Here is a 12,896-nt window from a genome sequence, read left to right as displayed (position 1 = left end):
AGTGCAGCTTCAGCCTCCTTTTACCCACATTGTCACACCGGAGCAAGAATGGATGGGCTCAAGTGCTTAGATCTGCAATGTAATGCAACACTTCTGAATGTGCACAACACACCTGAATGGAGCAGAATCTCACCGCTGGGTTAAAACCGCTGTTTTAAGTTCAACTTTAATCAGCACCGTCTGAATTCAGCCTTCTTTATGGTATTTTGGCTGAATTACAATAGGGCTCAAAGTTAAATAGTGTGATTACAAGCACCTACTCACACATTACTCCATTTCTGCTCTTTGCTGTTACTGGCCTACAATAGCCTCTTAATCAAGACCGGAGGGTGATTGGAGACTGTGGTGTCACCCTCAGGAGGTCAGTTACAAAATTTGGCTGCTCCACAGGGTGAAAGAAGTGCTTTTTTGTTCAGTAAAGGAGCAAAAAAGGTTATTCCTTAGAGAAAGATTCAGCTCATCGTCGAGATGAACAGGTCATAAATGATCATAAATCCCACGTTTGAGTTCTCCTGGACACATTTGCTCTGAAATTCTATGAGAAATGATCTAAAACTTCAGTAACAGCAATTAAACAATAATAAATCGGTGGAAGGGAACACATCACAAATGTCATTCTCTGCTCACAGCGTGCGAAATATGTTGGGCTAAAATCTGATTTGGTACATTTTTGTAATGCACATATCTAATGAACTACAGCTGAGCTTTTGCAAAGGCATTTTTGTCTCAGCGTCTCCAAGTATGACAGGGTCTGATAACAACCTTTGCTGAATCCTAAGTAGCATTGTGCTTACAGAAAATTACAGACCACCTTTCGTTTCTTTCCACCTACTGTACCACCTGTGGTGAAAATAACAGCCAATTTCACTGTCTATTATTTCCCAGATATATAGCAAGACCAGTCAGGATTTTCAAGTCTGTAGCCACTGAATATACAGATCATTTTTATTTTTTCTGTAATTTCGGTGTCTTTATCTGGGCCTGAACAACATGGGTCAGAAATTCCAGGTGATGAGAGGAGTAAAAAGTCCTTTTTTAGGTCTGAAAAGTTTCCTGTCAATGCAGACATGATGACATGAAAAACTACAGAATCCTAAACATATTTAAATCTACTGAGTGATGGCTATGGAAACTATGTTTGATACATCCTTTGTTGGGAGTTAACCTTTGCAAAGTAGCTGTTTACTGGTACTAAGCTGCGTCTGACACACCTTCAGGGAGACGGTCTGCTGCTGTGAGGGCAGTAGATCCTCACAGTGGTTTACCCATTATCCGAGTTAGGGGTAACAGTGGTTGGCACCGCCGCCTTACAGGAAGTTGGTTCCCAGCACAGGTTTGTCGGTAAGTCTAAATTGACCCTGCTTGTTTGCCTTATTCCACTTCGTGTTGCCTTGGCGACCTGTCCTGCCTCTGCCAGGATCAGGCCCCCTTGCAACTCTAAACTGGATGAAGCTGGTATGGAAAATGAATGAATGAATACTGGGAATGATCCCATTTTCCCAGGAGGGGAGTGTCTCTCCCTTTTAACTATGCTATGCAGTGTTTTAAATCCTCGTTGCTGCTCTCAACACGAAGTGACACCATGACCCAGACCCTGTATGAAGGCTTTCACTTATTCCATTACTCCCATTCAGTGCTTTGAACAAAGTTCATTGGAAATAATGCACCAATAATTTAGTTAACCCAAACTCCCAAAAGGCAGAGAGATAAAGATCTCAGCGATGACCTTTTTTTTTTTTTTTTATCTTCACCATCCAGGGACATAATCTCTGTTTGGCTCTGCAGCTGGCATGCAACTGAGTCACGCGTCAGCCCTGATTAGAAGCAGCAGTGGACCGCGGGCCCCGTTCCTCTGCAAGAGCCAGGAGTGGAAAAGGCCAGGGCCACCACTTTCAGTCTGTGGATGTGACCTTGATGGGGTACGATAGAGAGGAAGCGACACAATTCGCAATGCCACACAATATCTGTAACCTTCCAGTCCTCAGTATGCAAACTGGAGCTATTGAGCTGTGACACACATGCACACAGATGCACACACACACCCCATGTCAACTTTGCCCTCTTGTTATTTCAAACAGTCTCTTCTGTCCTGTCATCCATCTCTCTTTGCATATTGGCTGGTGCTTTGTGTTTTATCTTAATTCTACATTTCCATTTCATGTTCCGCAGCTGTCACACTAATTTAAGAGACACATAAGTAAGTACAGCTTGAAGAGATAATGGCTCAAATGAATTTAAACATTAAGCTGAACGTGAAGCGATGTGATATCCCAACGAAATTAAGAGCTATAAAATAATTCACAATGTTATTTTGAAATTCATAACTCGGGGCATTAGGTTTGTTGTTGTTGTGGCAGCAGTGACACCATTTTCCTTTTTTAAAATGCAAAGTCTGCCCAAACCTTTAAATCTCATTTGAAGCAGCAGTGGAGGCAGATGTCTTGTGAGTCAGATCAGAGCAACACAAGTGTGGTAAAGATGGCACTGGAGGCCCCCAAAATAGCTACTGAATTCTGAGGGAGAGCTTGCCAAAATACAGCCGATAGGAAATAGAAAATACACATGTCAAATATCATTTTAAGCAGCTAAAATAAGGGAAGCACATTCAAGGAAACGTGGAATGTAATAAAGCAAAAATGAAAGCCCACACAGCCTACAATGTGGCAAACCCTAGCGCTGCACTGCCTGTGATATCATAACAATGCCACCTGCACAGAACATGGAAGGACCATTATAAGCCATGACTTCCTCACTGTAAATCTGGCTCATCTAGGAAATGAAGAGGCTTACAAAAGAATGAGACTGCATTTAAATGACAGTCAGCCCAAGCATGGTGGTGTTTTAAAGCGTGGCCTTTAGATGCAACACCTGTGTGCTGTCCATAAGCGAGGTGCTGAGAGACTGTGCAACAGTAGTCATTTCCTAATTCACTACTCCTTCTCCCCTGAAACCATAGACTTCCATCGTGCTATTCAGGGAAAGCAGTAACAAAATCTGTCAGGTTACAGTTGAGAGGGAATTTGCAAAGCAAATCGGTTTGCAGGAGGTGCACGAAGGGCAGCAACACTCCTGAGAGATGAGCAGCAGCAGAGTCTTGGGCACCTCCCTTCAATTTTGGGGTATATTAATCTAATTACTGAGGAAAATATCAAGCTGTGACCTGACTCTTTACCGTTTTAATTAACAGCATCAAAGACAGTCAGACCAGTGAATAGGCATGTAACATCCAGTTTCTGCTCTGCGCTAATTCATGCAATCCTGTGAACAATAGATGTTGATTAAGTAACCAGTCTCCATCTGTTCAGTCACAATCATCTATTTGTAATATGCAGTGTTGTACAACGGATTTAGGAAAATGTGTGTTTTTGAGAACAGGTTGTAATTCAACCAACAGCACCTCCTCGGTAGTCAGAACCCCTAATTTTGTAGCAACCTTATCTTCTTCATGGAGGCAGAAGCTACCTGGAGCTATATGGGCTGCAGATTAAAAAAAAAAAACAACCTGTCTCATCACAAAGGTAAATTCCGCAGCTATATCTTCAATTGCCAACTTTCTTTGATTTTAAGGATCACATTTAGAGCTAAACGTGACGCTTCTTTTGTTCCAAATGATGTCTCCCTACTTCCTACTGTCTCCCTCCATGTCTCTGCTTCTCCTGCCTTTAAACTGGCCAGTCCTCTGGCACGGAACATGAAATCTCTTTCAATAATAAATAGGCTACCTCGAGCGTTTTAGAGAAAAGGGGCCCTCAGAGCTGCATGACTAAAAAAAACCACCTCAACTGAACTTTTATATATAAAAAATTTACACCTATAGTAGCCAACCCGGCATGTGGCATCCGGTGAAATAAAACAATAGGGTGTTCCATTATTTCCACCGGAGCTGCAGCCCTCTGTGCAAAGGAAAAGCCCCCACTGCATGTGCTGCATGTAGCCCAACCACAGGGCATGTCTTCCGGCAGGCAATTAAGCAACCTCATCCGCAACCGTGTTGAATTTGGAAACCATACAATCTTGTCTGCGCACCTCAACTGACTGTAAACACAGCTGAAATAACAAGGAGGCATTTTTTTATATATATCTGATCACCTCTGGCTACATGAAGCAAAATCCCAGAAAAAAACACCTCAACAGAAGTCTCAGTAATTGGGGAGCAGCAGCCCAACATCCCTGAAATGAAACAATTCAGTGAGATAGAAAAAAAGAAAGAAATAAAAGATTCGTAGCCTAAAGATTGATACGCTACCGCGTGGCTTATCTTATGGCTTCCTGCTGCAGCGCGCTTTAAAAGCAGTTACCGCCGTCCATAAGGTCGTTTCTGTGTAGGAGGTGTGCGGTGTCATTTACCTGTGCATCATCCAGCGATCCGACACATGGATACAGGGAGGGTTTGATTATTCCAGCCAGCCAAACAGCACGCACAGCAGAGAAAGGCGAGAAAATCCTAAACTGAGCAGAGATGAATGCGGCAGATGAATATGCGACCTCTGTCTTCAGAAAGGATAGTCGTCTTATCTTTAGATGTTGCTGTGTCGATGGAAGCAGGCAGGCAGGGAAGCCTGGAGCTTCTGTGTGCAGACAAAGATGCTTTCTCTCCTCCGCCGCACTGAGGGCAGCAGCAGCAGCAGCAGCAGAGCCGTCAAACCCCCCCACCTCCCCAACACTTGATGGTAATAGTTTGGTAGGTAGCTTATGTGGGTTGAGGGTGCGGTCAGCTGCTGTTGACCAATCTTGCTCCCAATCAAACTAAAATAAGCGTTGCGATGATGGATTAAATGGCTTCTAACTACAATATCCGGACCTGTGGTGGAAAAGCAGGTAGATTGAAGAAAGCCAATACAGCAAGCATCTCATCTTACTGTACAGGAGAGGCGTCACGTTCAAGGAGGCAGTTCAACCCCATCCTGCCCTTCTCATGGTGACAAACTGTCCTTGAGCAAGGTACAGGGTAGCACTCACAAGTTGCATTTATTGGACTTTTGTGGATGATTTCCCGATTTTTCTTTTAATAAGGCCAAGAGGGAAACCCCCTCTTGCGCACTGAGATTTTAATTTGTTTCCCATGTGTGTCTGCATCATGTGAGCTGCTTACTCATCCAGTTGCCATCTTTGTTTCATATCATGAAACATAACACACTCTCATGCAATATCTCCCTTATTCTGCTTGAGTAAATGGGAATTTTAGACATGGAAAACGCACAAATCTGCACAAATCTATAATCTAGACTATACTTTTCAAAACTGAAGCAATAGAACTACAAAAAGTAGCCAATCTGCCATAGTCCCAGTTGCAAGTAGCCTAAAGGTAATCGGGTACGTTGTGATGTATACTGTAACTATAAGGTCTGCTGTTTAGACTCACACACAGCGCTGCAGCCGTCCTTGGGTCTTCTCTTTCACACTAAATAAAGAGAGGACTGGGATTATAATTATTATATGTGATTTATGCATGCTGCATGTAAAGGTCATGTGCTCGGTAGCCTATATTTCATACACAGAAAGCCAGTTAGCGTATTCTACAGCATGTAAAAAACACACAACATGAAGGAAGAAATTAAAGAAGAAATGAAAAATAGCAAACTTCTAAGAAAAAAAATAGATTTAAAGCAGAAAATAATTGGTGATTAAAAACCACCAATGGTGAAAATCAAGTTTCTAACCCTATGAAAGGTTTCAGAATGTTTTATTTGATGCTGTTTTATGTGTAACAGTGGCAGAATATTCAATTTGAAGCTCTCTACAGATGTTTTGCTGCTCTCTTTCTGCTCCGTATTTTAGGTGTCATCTACCTTGCTCATAAACTATCCGGCTACACAATGTGTTACAAGAGAAAGGGCAAGCTGAGTAAAGAGCAGACACATAGCTGAGGAGATGAGAGACAGGTGAAGTAGAGATTAAGTTACCGAGTTGTTGACAGCTCTCAGCTAGTGTTAACCAGTCTAAAAGCCTTGACTGCACAGGAAACTTTGATTTAGCAGCTCACTATAGAGGATTTTATAATAGTTGTGACTTTTTTTTTCTCTTTATCTTTAACCACAGAGCCACAGCTCTGTAAGTTACAGATATAGAATCTATGCAAAAGACAGAAGCAGCTTCCCAGTCTGAGAGATAAAGTCATAGTGGAGGTGCTTTAAACCGGCATACTTTTTAATGCCCAACAGGGTCAACTCTATGTAGGCTAGTAGTCTCCAATGCAGTGGTGTGAAAATGGTTCTACAGGGGGTGTCCCATTCAACCAAGTATGATGGTCAAGCTGTGAATTATGGTCCTATTTTAAATCAGGATATTCTTTAGCGTGTGCCAGACTGTGATGGACTGGCTGCTGCCTTTTTGACGTGCAAAGACTCAGCAGAGACAACCAAAATGAATGAAAGTCAATGCCTTCAGTTATTTCAGGGTGTGATTGGATATTCTTTATGTTGCATGATCCTTTAAATATGTCACTTTGACAAGTAGGGAGCTTTTAAGGGGTTTGATCAATGTTCTGAGAACATTTTTCTTGCCCTGCTGCAGCCGAATGCTAGCCGAATGCCAACTGTATATTAGCGGAATGCTAACTGTATATTAGCGGAATGCTAACTGTATATTAGCGGAATGCTAACTGTATATTAGCCGAATGCTAACTGTATATTTTAAGGTTTTGTGTGAAAAACTGCTGCTTTTCCCTGTTGGGTTTGAATTATTGTGGATTATTGGAAGTGTTTTGTTACCAAGTGACTAAAGTCAACTGTCAAACATTTGTGTTCAAGAACATCTCAAACATTTAATTTGTCCAAAACCCCTGATTTTGTACTCACTTCCTTATATGAGAACTATGCAGGGTGCTTGGAAGTAAACGCAGAATAGAATATTTGACTTATCAGGGGCTGACTCACCCATACAAACCTCTAAAAGCCTGTTACAGTGAATTGGGTTGAGTCTAAGCCTTACTTTATGAGAAAGATATAATCAAAGCAATCTTGGATCTGAGGTTGATGTATGAATAATAAATGCTCAGAATGTTTTTTCTTTTTTTTCCGGTGAAACAATTCAGTCAGAGTGAGTAAACAGCAGTGGAGACCTATGTTCATTTTCATAGAACCTGCCCAACTGAAAGTAAATGAAAAGCATGTCCAAAATATCTTATCTGCCTGCCAGTCACAGAGCTCATAATGTGTACTGTAATCCAGACAGACCACTTCAGAGGTCTGACTCTTTCACTCTTTTTGAAAACACATTTTAGAGGTCAGATGTCCACGGGTGGTTTGCTGGCTCTGCTGAGCACAGGGCTGTTATCAATTTCCGGTGTAGCATCATCTTATCTTACCTCCAGCCTCCCTTCTCAAGCTTCCACATTTCAATATCTGTATGATGACTGAGTTTAGATTTTTAGCTCCGTATCACTCTTTGTCACCATATACCACAGACACGGAGCAGCCAATACATTAAAACCACCGACTGGGCATGTAAATATAACTGATTGTCTAATTATGATACAGTTATGAGTTCTGAAACTTGGGGACCTAGCACTTATGTAGCGGTTAGCTTGCCCCATACCAGGCGCCAAATACAAGCCCCTATGAAGTGGCGAGCCACGACAGCAGTGGTCTCCTGCTGCAGGATGAGACACAGCGCCACAACAACACAATTGCTTCAGATGAGAACAATAAGATTTACAGCTATCAACTCCCCAGACCCCAAGCACCTGCAACCTATGCTTGAACAAGCCCAATTTATGAGGCCCCAACCTGAAATCGTCACCACCTGGGGTCCAATGACCGTGTCATACTGGGCTACACAGTAAAAGGGACTTGGTTTTATAGTTGTGACTGATCGATGCGTGTTATGTGTTCTGAGTTTGAATGAACTGACATCATCATGTGAGGCTTTTTAAAGTAGGAAACACAATATGTTTGCATCCAAAGCTGTCCAGTTGAACAGTTGAACATCAACCAGTCGCTGTAAGTCAGATATAAATCCAATGCATCAGGGTTTTTCACTTTATTACGCCATGTCACAGCATATTTATTTTCCATCATCCACCTTTGTGCTATTTTTGTGACCATTAAAATCTTTTATCGAGCATCTGTGGTATTTGCACTGCAGAGCACCTTACCAAACAACTGTTTGTGTGTTTTAGTGACCTGTCTTGGGCAATTATTGATTTTTGTTCTGGTGTGAGGCAGAGTGAGGCTCTGTGGCCTCGATGAGGAAATAGAGGTGCTCATCTGCTGTGCTGAGAGCTACTATTGCAATAAAATATTGAAAGACTCATATTATGAGAAAGCCCTCAGGACTTAAGTAAAGCATGCATGCTATTGAGCGTGCTTTTTAGGATTCAGCTGCAGTACAAGCACAAGGAGCACTAAAACACCAGCTTACAACATTTCTGCGGCTCCTGTTGTCAACACTGAAAATAAACCAGATAACATACTCTCATGAGAAATGAGGTGCAAGCGAACAATGTCACAGAATAAATCTAAAAGTAGCTGCCTAACTGCCTGGAAAGTTGGGTTTTTAAGAAACAGTAATGGTCAGTGGGTCTATCATCCGCTTTATGATTAGGTTTTAACTACAGTGTCAAGCAGCATGATATGACATTTCACTGACAAAGACAGAAAATCAATAGCTCTTCTCACTGATAACATTTTGTCTAGACACAGTTGGAAAATGATTTGTGCAAATTACACAGATAATGGCGGCTGATTTCCAAAAAGCAGCTGAAAAAGCAGGAAATGATTGTGTATCCGGGTACATCCGGGTCTTTGTGACAAGTCAACACACCCGGAGTATATAAAGGGGTTTATATAGCAAAACAATCGGTTACTGGATATGAAAATTATGGATAGAATAAACAGCCAAAAGAGAAAAAAAAGTCATATTTTATGTTCAAATATGAAAATAAGTGACTTGTTGTTAAAGGCCCTCATACTCACACAGAGATCTGTGAAGGTCAGGCTTAGATTAAACATAAACTATAAAGCAAATAATTGGAGATGATGGGAGACAAACAAGCACACACGGCCACCCTTACTCCTGTGGTCAATTTAGAGTCACTAATTAACCTCATGTGCATGTTTTCAGGCTGTGGGAGGAAGCCGGAGTGTCATGATTTACGTTCTTTCATGTCTTGTCTCGTCATTTCCTGTTTTATTTTGAAATATTAACTTCCTCTGGTTTCAGGTATCTTGCCCTTCCTCCTGTGTCAAGTGTCTGATTGTCTTCCCTGACTCCCAAAGTGTTTCCACCTGTTCCCCTTGGTCCCTCATGTGTTCAAACAGTCTGCATCTCCCTTGTCTTGTGCCAGTATGTTGTCTCTGTTTGAGCTTCACGACTCGCCTTCATAGTCTTCATAGATTCCCAGCCATAGTTACCCCGAGCCTGCAGTCGAGCGACTCTCCTGCAGAGCGTGTTTCTTTGTAATTTACTTCATAGCCATAGATTATTTATTGCTCACAGTAAGTTTCATACCTCTGTTCCTGTTTTTTTTGGAGAGTTTTGATTTGTAATATTTCATAGTTCCTCCCCTCGTGGAGCGTTTTTTAACTTAAAGCTTGCTTTTAAGCTATTAACGTTCCATAATGCCTCTGTTTTTTTAAGAGAGCGTCCTTCTTTAAATCCCTCTCAATAGGAGAGCGTGACCTTGTTTTGTTATCATTCAGAGCTTTTCTGTTTTCCTCCTGGAGTGGAGAGGTTTTTTGTTCATGTTAACTTTCATAGCTGCACTAGTCCTCAGCCATAGTTACTGAGGAGAGCCCTCAGGAGTTTAAAGCCTTTGCTTTGCTCTGCTTGGAGATCCTCAACCTGCCTTATTGCTGCTGTGTTAAAAATAAACACTCTTGCTTTTGAACTGACCCTCCATCTGAGTCCTGAGTCCTGAGGTCGTGACACGGCGTATTCAAGCATGCACAGGGAAGACATGCAATACCCCCTCCTACCACCAACACCATGCAGCCCAGGGTAGAGCCATAAATGGCGAAATCTATAAACATAACCAACAATTTCTTAAAACCTAACCAGACTACTTACAGGTGAGAGCAAAGCAATTAGACAGAAACTGCGTCTCTCACTCGCTTTGAAGTCAACAGACTAAGACTACAAGCTTCCAGATCAGCATTTCTAAAAGTGTACACGGACATGTGGAGGTGGAAGACTTCACATGTAAAGGCCTCATAGTGAGGAAGCTGCAAGACGTTGACCCTACATGTCATCATGTAGTGACATCACCGTTCACAGAAGAGCAGCCAGGGAAGCATTCTTCATCCTGAAGCTGAAACGCCTCAGAACAAAGCTGCAGAGCGTGGTTCAGGCATGTTGTGCAGCACTCCGGTACTCCTGTCACCATGCTGCCGCTCTTTGTTCTGAGCTACAGCCGCCACTCAAAGACAGGTGAGTGAACGAGCTGCTGATCAAGCAGTCTGAACCCACTGTTTAAGTAAAGAGAAAGAAACAAACTCTCTCTGTTTCCATCAGCCATTTCTCTGAATCTCTGTGCTCAGTTAAGTGAAATTCACCTGTGTAAAACTGATGGAATATCCTACTGATTAGTTAATGTAACATTAGCCGACAAGCTTGCTTCTGCGGATGTAAAAGCAGCTGCCAGAGCTGCCAGGTCCTCTCCTCTCCACGTGCTGCAGGTCAAACCTGTTGGCTTCCACTGTGATATTGCCAGATTTACCACCAGATGACAGTATTCCCTCTGCTCCGTGTTAGCCTCAGGTTGACAAGTTCACAGTCAAACAAAATCAAGAGCAGAGTGAAAATAGCTGCAACTTTGCAATAAACCTTCGATGGAACTCTCGTGTGGGGTTGCAAATCAGATGGATGAAAGAATTTTAACTTTACGCAGCAGAAATACTCGGTGTGAATACATGTAGATGCATTTTTAAAGCCCCAGAGACAGAAACCATGTGATATACACACACAAACAAAGTAGCACAACAGAAGAACCACAACTGGATATCGTTGCAGAGAAGCTGACGGTGAATAAATTTATACTGCATGAATATTAATTGAGAAGATTCACATTAATCATTATTAGTGTTACAATCATCTAAATGCACAGTAACACTGAGGCCCAGGAACAGTTGCAGGCCTGTGTGCAGAAGTCACTCGGTCCATAACTTTCTGTACAGTGTAAACAGAGATGCACCTTTCCGTCAGGCAGAGACAGGAAACAGCCTTTCCTCTAATTGGCTGTTTGTAACAATGCTGGTGTCAGAATGTGTCTCGGCTGCTTAGCTGCTGGATGAGATATCTGGATAGCAGCAATGTGGGGTTCTTAGAGGCTGTGTAATTGCACTTCAGAGAACTATGCTACCCATTAGGTAAATATAGGCTCCTTTGGTTTTAATTAGTCCCATTTTTAATTTCCATCCCCTGGAGTCCAACGACGACTCCTTTATTCCTTCTTCTTCTTTCTCCAAGAGTCCGTTTGACCAGCCAGACAAAGGCAGGACGACAAGGCAAAGAAGAAAGTAAAAGGAATCGATGTGCAGCTTGAAGGCTTGTGGACAGTTGCAGAGAAACCTGATGTTGAAGGCATGGAGGTGTGAGACAAATATCACACCTGGAGATGCAACACATCATTTTATGTGACAGCTTTCTGATGTTTACAGCTGCAGTGAAAGAGGGTTTTTTTTTGTGCTGCCAGCTTCATCATTTCAAGAGTAAAATTAAAATAAAATATAGTTCAGGAAAACAAAAGTCCAAAGTAGGAAAATCTTATTCAACATATTAATCTATATCCTCATATTTATGTACCAGAGAAACATGGCATCAGTGTTTCATAAAAACACAACACGAATGTCCCAAGATCCAACGAGCAGGCCACTGGAAGCTGATGGGGGGGGGGCTTTGTTAGGGGGAAATCTGGTTTTGACTCCACATTTTTAACTGTTTTTGTTTCGTTTTGATGTTTTTGCACCAAAACATTGAGGTTCTGTTCAGGAAGGGACCAGAGTTTGCTGTTAGAACACATGAAACGCAGCGAATGGCACAAAATGGCACAAAATGGCACATGGTAACATGGAAGAAGTGAAACTGAGCAAAATACAGAGAGAATACATGTCTGTGGTTTGTAAAAATGTCAAAATGCTTCGATTTAATCTGGAAACCAAGAACTGCCGCAAATTTATCTTGCTTAACATAACATGCTCAATGTTATAAACCGTAAATATCTTCTGGAGAATCCTTTTCAACTGCTGAGTGAGTGGCAGCAGAAAGGTGCTGACCCGAGGCTTTGGCCAGATTTTAATCACAGTTTCATCTTGTCATGGTTCCTGTGCATTAATTCAGTTCTGTTGTGAATCGCCTGATGTACCATTTGACAGAACAGCCAGTAGACATGTAAGAACATAATTTGCTCATCATACTGGACAAATCAGGGGCACGCCAGCTTAAATCTGCATCATGTCTCCTGTGGTGGATCCTCTGTTCTGCTGGTCATTCGAGATCTATGGACACTGAAAGGAGCATCATAGAAACCGATGCAGAGACTATTTCACTACTGGGTCAGTTCTGAAACACGGTCAGATGTAAAAACAGGACAGGGAAGAGCTGCCAAACACTTGAACCACCTGCAAGTTTATTTCTATTAGCTGTTGTTTGACTGCAGGATTTCTTTCTTTTACATCTCGTCCAATCAGGAGAGACGAGATGATGCTGTTCTCAATACTTTTCCTGTCAACATTTATTCAAAGTGCAGCGCAATCCACTGTGTCTTGACACCGAAGTCAGAGTCAGTCTTTCATCCAGCTTTTAACCAATTTCTGTCAAAGGTAAAACCTCTTTTAACACGCAGATTATTATCATGTAACACTTCATCCCTCGGAGAGCAGCTCAGTAAACACTGCTCTCACCCTTATGCTGTCGTCCAACTGATAGTAATATACTAGTGTTGTCTGCTGGCTCCTGCT

The 12,896-nt window shown here is 42.1% G+C and overlaps 2 protein-coding genes across 6 annotated transcripts in view; both read right to left on the bottom strand.

Moving 5' to 3' along the window:
* The window catches only part of nrxn2a (neurexin 2a), a 129,859-nt gene extending 125,226 nt beyond the window's left edge, over window positions 1-4,633 (bottom strand). For all 5 annotated transcript variants that reach the window (XM_072374330.1, XM_072374333.1, XM_072374331.1 and 2 more), the window contains exon 1: window positions 4,348-4,633. The gene's annotated coding sequence lies outside the window, so the exon portion shown is untranslated. The remainder of the gene's footprint in view (window positions 1-4,347) is intronic.
* The window catches only part of cxxc5a (CXXC finger protein 5a), a 251,815-nt gene that overhangs the window by 53,267 nt on the left and 185,652 nt on the right, over window positions 1-12,896 (bottom strand). The window lies entirely within an intron of this gene.

Source organism: Leuresthes tenuis, unplaced genomic scaffold (assembly GCF_036924035.1).
Source record: "Leuresthes tenuis unplaced genomic scaffold, fLeuTen1.0.hap1 SCAF_21, whole genome shotgun sequence".
Lineage (NCBI taxonomy): Eukaryota > Metazoa > Chordata > Actinopteri > Atheriniformes > Atherinopsidae > Leuresthes > Leuresthes tenuis.
Note: the sequence above shows the minus strand (reverse complement) of the source record. Positions and strands in the feature narration are given on the sequence as shown.